Raw genomic sequence first — 7,008 nt, 5'->3', positions numbered from 1 at the left:
ACCCCTCCTTGGGTTTCCGAGGCAGTATCACTACAGAAGTAGGATTGCCCAACCTTCCTTCCGAGGAGTGGCTGTGGGTTTGAACCGCCAGCCGTCTGATTAGCAGGCAACTGTCTTAGCCACTATGCTACCAGAGCTCCCCAGAGCTCCTTGTTGTTGTTATGTGCCGTCGAGTCAGCCATGACTCATAGCGACCCCTCCTTGGGTTTCCGAGGCAGTATCACTATGGAAGTAGGGTTGCCCAACCTTCCTTCCGAGGAGTGGCTGATGGGTTTTGTTGACTATGCGAAAGCATTTGATTGTGTGGATCATAACAAATTGTGGCTAACATTGGGAAGAATGGGAATTTCAGAATACTTGACTATACTCATGAGGAACCTGTACATAGACCAGGAGGCTGTCATTCAAACAGAAAAAATGGATGCTGCATAGTTTAAAATCAGGAAGGGAGTGCATCAGGGTCGTACACTTTCACCATATTTATTCAATCCATATGCTGAGCAAATAGTCCAAGAAGCTGGACTATATGAAGAAGAACATGGCATCAGGATTGGAGGAAGAATCATTAACAACCTGTGATATGTAGAAGACACAACCTCACTTGCTGAAAGTGAAGATGACTTGGAGCACTTACTGATGAAGATTAAAGACTTCATTCTACAGTATGGATTACATCTCAACATAAAGAAAACAAAAATCCTCACAACTGGACCAGTAAGCAGCATCACAATAAATGGAGAAAAGATTGAAGTTGTTGAAGATTTTATGACTTGGTTCTACAATCAACACCAATGGAAGCAGCAGTCAAGATATCAGATGCCGTATTGCGCTGGGAAAATCTGCTGCAAAAGACGTCTTTCAAGTGCTCAAGAACAAAGATGTCTCTTTGAAGACTAAGATGTCCCTGACCCAAGCCATGGTATTTCCAATCACCTCATATGCATGTGAGAGCTGGACAATGAACAAGCAAGACCGAAGAAGAGTTGATGCTTTTGATCTGTGGTGTTGGCAAAGAATGCTGAAAGTACCATAGACTTCCAAAAGAACTAACAAATCTGCCCTGGAAGAAGTGCAGCTGGAATGCTCCTTGGAAGCGAGAATGGCCAGACTTCATCTCACTTACTTTAGTCATGCTGTCAGAAGGGACCTTCCCTGGAGAAGGATATCATGCTCGGGTAAGTGGAGGGTCAGTGAAAAAAGGGAAGACCCTCCACGAGATGGCACCTAACAACAACAACATGAAGAATAAAGCCTACTCAATGATTAAATCCAGCTGTGGTAGTTAAGGGAACTGTGGTGGCATAGTGCCTAAGGCACTTAACTGCTAAGCAGAAGGCTGTCAGTTCAAACCCACCAGCCACTCCTCAGAAGGAAGACTGGGCCATCTACTTCCATAGAGATACTACCTTAGAAACCCAAGAAGGTGTCACTATGAGTTGGAACTGACTCCACAGCAGTGAGTTTTTTTTTTTTTTTTTTTTTTCCTTGTTTGGCTGGGCAGCTGGATGTAGTTATTCCCCATGGTGAGACTGGCAACCAGCTCCATGGTGGAATCTGCTGGAGCAGCTGAGTAGCTGCCTTAGGGGCGTGGTCTGCTCCCAGTGTACGAGAAGCAGCTTTGAGGAAGGCCTCTAGCTTTTTGGTTTGAAGCCGGCATGTAGCCAAGTCATTGTTCCACAACCTGCCATGCCCTGCTGATCTTGGGACTTCTTCTGGACTTGAATTAGTGGAGTGCTGTGTTGTTTGGTAACATTGGGACTATCCGTTTTCACTTGTTGACGTTGGGTTTTTCAGCCTCAGCAGCCAGAAGCTGCCTGAGTGAAGAAAAGCCTCTAGCTTCAGTGGGCCAGGAGCAAGAGGCAGAGCTGAAGCCCAAGGTTGAGGGGCTTTCACGCGGCCCCTGGAGTCTGGCACTTTGAACTCGGACTTCTAGCCTCCAAAACTGTAAGAGAATAAACTTCTGTTTCTTACAGCCATCCCATTTGTGGTCTATTCCTTTCAGAGCAACACTAGGTAATCAAAACAGCCACTAACCAAATAAAAATTAAAATATGAATCAAAATAAAAACTCAGGAATGATGAAGCCATGTGTATTTGTTAGGAATTGCATATGGAACAGAAATCCAACCTCAGTGGCTTAGTCAAGTAAGGTTTCCTTTCCTTCCTTCCTTCCTCCCTCCTTCCTCTTTTCTTCTCTCTTTCCCTTCCTCCTTTCTCCTCCCTCCCTGCTTCCCACCCTCCTCACTCACTCCTTCCCCCTTCCACTCTTCCTTCCTTCTTTCCTCTGTCTCTCTCTCTCTCTTCATTTCCTCATTGTAAAAATAGCACAGTGGAGGCATCTGACCTCCCTGCTTAACTTCAACAAGGGGGAGGAGGATGACCATCAGCATCTGCCCAAAGCTGATTCTCAAGAGGCAGACAGCAGACATGACACAACCCTCCAAACTTGTTACCAATTTTGATACCAGCCATTCCCCATGGCGCTCTCTACTTCTCTGCTGGGTTCAATAATGTGTTGCAATGGCCACACAGAACTCACAGACAATACTCATGACTAAGGGGTTAATTAGGGAAGTAACAGTTACAGTTCAGGGTCAGAAAACAACTTAGGATACAGTTCTCCAATCAGGATAGCTTCTTCTCAGCCATGATGCTTCAGTCCTCTCTCTGGTCCTTAGCTCCCTGAGGGACATCTTAGGCCTGCACTGAGACACTGGCAGAGAGACACCGACAGAGAGACACCAGCATGAGAGACAGTTTGGGCAAGTGGTACAAAGCTCTTTTATCTCTGTGGATATGTGTTCAGAGGCACCCCACTCTGCCAGCAAGCCTTCTGCCTGAAGGTGCTCAGGTTTCTCGCTCTGTGGGCCAGGTTGCCCACTGCACTTTCTCCTCTTGGTCTCCTGGTTCTGCTGCCTCTACTGCTGCTGTCTCTTTGGCACTGCTTCTCACCATCTACTGGTGTCTTCATCTCTGTTTCTGTCTCTTGGGTCTAGAAGGCTCTCAGCACAGGTACACTGGGTCCAAAGGGTGGTTTGAAGTCTTTCTTTGTGGTCATGAAGTTCTCTAATTTGGAACTGGCTCTTTTTTAAGCCCAGCAGGATAGCAAAACCAACCAATCCTTCATTAGGGTTCCATACAGCTTATTTGCATGGTCCGATTCACACAAGGGTGCTATGCCATGCACTTAATTGTATTATTAGAAAGCTATCCAATTTGCCTGCTGGCAATAAGCACCTTGTTTGCATAGTCTCACCCAGGCTTTTGATGGGAGTATTGCAAGACTATGGCTAGAAGGGTCATGTTAAGTAATTCACCGCACCATACTCATACAATAAGTCTGACTGTCTGCAGGATGAGTGTGTGTTAGTGGCTAGGAAGAAAATGTCAGAGATGTAGAGAGAGTCCCTGGGTAGTCCAAATGGTTAAGTACTTCACTACTAGTCAAAAAGTTGGCAGTCCAAAACCACCCAGAGACACTGCAGAAGGAGGGCTTGATGAGCTGTTTCCGAAAGGTCACAGTCTGGTGATCCTGAGTCATTTTGACTCTCAGTGCTCAGTGTCTTTGTTTTTTCACACAGCAGCATCCTCTGTGCCACCAAGGTCATTGCCATGGAGTACATTCTAACTCATGGTGCCCTGATGGGTGCAGAGTCAAGCTGCTCCACAGGGTTTCCAGTGGCCAATTTTTCAGAAGTAGATCATCAGGTCTTTTTCCCAAAGTGCCTCTGGATGGATTCATACTCCTAACCTTTCAGTTAGCAGTTGAGCATGTTGGCTGTTTGCACCACCCAAGGACTCGAAAGGAATTCTCTAATCCTCAAGTGGTTTTTGCTCAGCTGCTAACCTAAAGGTTGGTGGTTCAAAGCCACCCAACAGTACTGCAGAAGAAAAGGGCTGGGGATCTGTTCTATAAAGATTAAGCCAAGAAAGTCCTGTGGATCGCAGTTGTTTTCTGTAACACATGGAATTGACTTCACAGCAACATATTGGATCACAAGAGTGCTTGGGATTCTTCTCAAGAATCTTATTCATCAGGTTCCAATTTATCACATAATGATAGTGTTCACTTATCACTTAGACGGTGCTGGCCAAGTTTCTCTGTTGTAGAGTTACTTTGACTTCCTTTCATAATTAGTAAGTATTTTGTGGGGAGATGCTTAGAGAATATGTAAAATCTGGTTCCTCTTCCACTTCCACTCACTAATTTTAGCATGCAATGATGTTTCGTAACTAAATTAAGTATTACTGCGATGGTTGCCAAATGGTGATTTTTAAAAAATTTCATCATTTCTTTGGTATTTATGAGTTGGCATTCTACTATAAAGAAAAGCTATTTTTCCCTTTATTCACATTTTGAATCAGTATGTACTTACAGATTCCTATTTTATTCCATAGGTTATAATCAATCACTATTATTATTTATTTTAATAAATAATATTATTTAAATGGTGTCAGATTTAACCAGTGACCAAAATCAAATGATTGCCAACGAGTTGGTTCTGACTCATAGTGACCCTATAGAACAAAGTAGAACTGCCCCGTAGGGCATCATCTTCTTCCACAGAGCAGCTGGTGGGTTTGAACCACAGACCTTTCAGTTAGCAGCATTGTTGTTGTTAGGTGCCGTCGAGTCATTTCTGACTCATAGTGACCCCATGCACAGCAGAACTAAATACCACCCGACCCCACACCAGCTCCATGATCCTTGCTATACTTGAGCCCATTGTTGCAACCACCGTGTCAATCCATCTCATTGAAGGCCTTCCCTTCTTTCGTCAACCCCTCCACCTTAGCAAGCATGACATCCTTCTCCAGGAATGGTCCCTTCTGACAACATGACCAAAGTAGGTGAGATAAACTCTGGCCATTCTCGCTTTCAAGGAGCATTTCAAGTACACTTCCTCCAGGACAGATCTGTTAGCTCTTTTAGAAGTCCATGGTACTTTCAGCATTCTTTGCCAGCACCACAACTCAAAAGCATCAACTCTTCTTCAGTCTTCCTTATTTATTGTCCAGCTCTCACATGCATATGAGGAGATTGAAAATATGGCTTGTGTCAGGCTCACCTTAGTCCTCAAGGAAACATCCTTGCTCCTCAGCACTTGAAACAGTTCCTTTGTGGTTGACTTTCCCAATGCTACATGTCGTCTAATGTCTTGACTGCTGCTTCCATTGGCGTCAATTGTAGAACCAAGCTATGTGAATTCTTTGACAACCTCAATCTTCTCTCCATTTATCATGATGCTGCTTATTGGTCCAGTTGTGAGGATTTTTTTTCTTTATATTGAGATGTAATTCATATTGCAGACTGTATTCTTCAATATTCATCAATAAGTGCCTCAAGCCATCCTCACTTTCAGCAAGCAAAGTTGTATCATCAGTGTATCTCAGGGAAAGGATACAACCCTGACACACTCCCTTCTTGATTTTAAACCATGCAATGTCCCCTTGTTCTGTTTGAACAACAGCCACCTGGTCAATGTACAGGTTCCTCATGAGTACAATCAAGTGTTCAGGAATTCCTATTCTTCTCAATGTTATCCATAATTCGTCATGATCCACACAATAAAATACCTTTGCATAGTCAATAAAACACAAGTAAACATCTTTCTGGTATTCTTTGCCTTGAGCCAAGATCCATCTGACAGCAGCTATGATATCCCTTGTTCCATATCCTCTTTTCCTTTCCCCATACTTACTCAATCTATGTGCTGAGCAAATAATCTGAGAAGCTAGACTATATGAAGAAAAACGTGGCATCAGGATTGGAGGAAGAATCATTAACAACCTGAGATATGCAGACGATACAACTTTGCTTACTGAAAGTGAGGATGACTTGAGGCACTTACTGATGAAGGTTGGAGAACACAGTCTGCAGCATGGATTATGTATCAATATAAAGAAAACAAAAATCCTCACAACTGGACCAATGAGCAGCATCACAATAAATGGAGAGAAGATTGAGGTTGTCAAAGAATTCATGTTGCTTGGTTCTACAATCAATGCCAATGGAAGCAGCAGTCAGGACATTAGACGATGTGTAGCATTGGGAAGGTCAGCCACGAAGGAACTGTTTCAAGTGCTGAGGAGCAAGGATGTCTCCTTGAGGACTAAGGTGTGCTGACACAAGCCATGATATTTCCAATCACCTTGTATGCATGTGAAAGTTGGACAATGAATAAGGAAGACCGAAGAAGAATTGATGCTTTTGAGTTGTGGTGCTGGCAAAGAATGCTGAAAGTACCGTGGACTGCTAAAAGAACTAACAGATCTGTCCTGGAGGTAGTGCACCCAAAATTCTCCTTGGAAGCGAGAATGGCCAGACTTCATCTCACCTATTTTGGTCATGTTGTCAGAAGGGACCATTCCCTGGAGAAGGCTGTCATGCTTGATAGGGGGATGGGAGGTCAACGAAAGAGGGGAAGGCCTTCAACGAGATGGACTGACACAGTGGCTGCGATGATGGGCTCAAGTATAGCAGGGATCGTGGAGCTAGCCCAGGATAGGGCAGTGTTTCATTCTGCTGTGCATGGGGTCGCTATGAGTCAGAAACGACTCGATGGCACCGAAAAACAACAACCACAACATGTCCTCTTTTGAATCCAGCTTGCATCTCTGGAAGTTCTCTGTCAATATACTTCTGCAACTGTTTTTGAATTATCTTCAGTAAGATCTTACTTGTGTGTGATATTATTGATATTGTTTGATAATTTCCACATTGTTTGGGATTACCTTTCTTTGGAATGGATATAAATATGGATCTCTTCCTGTCAGTTGGCCAGGTAGCTGTCTTCTGAATCTCTTGGCATAACTTAATGAGTGCCTCCAGTGGGACATCCGTTTGTTGAAATAACTCAGTGGTATTCCGTCAATTCCTGAAGCCTTGTTCATTGCAGCTTAGACTTCCTCCTTCAATACCATTGATTCTAGATCATATGCCATCTCCTGAAATGGATGAAGATCGACCAGTTCTTTTTGGTCCAGTGACTCTGTGTATTCCTTCCA

This window comes from Orycteropus afer, unplaced genomic scaffold (assembly GCF_000298275.1).
Source record: "Orycteropus afer afer isolate SDZICR_OR568_19922 unplaced genomic scaffold, OryAfe1.0 scaffold00083, whole genome shotgun sequence".
In the NCBI taxonomy this organism is placed as follows: domain Eukaryota; kingdom Metazoa; phylum Chordata; class Mammalia; order Tubulidentata; family Orycteropodidae; genus Orycteropus; species Orycteropus afer.
This window is presented reverse-complemented; position numbering follows the sequence as displayed.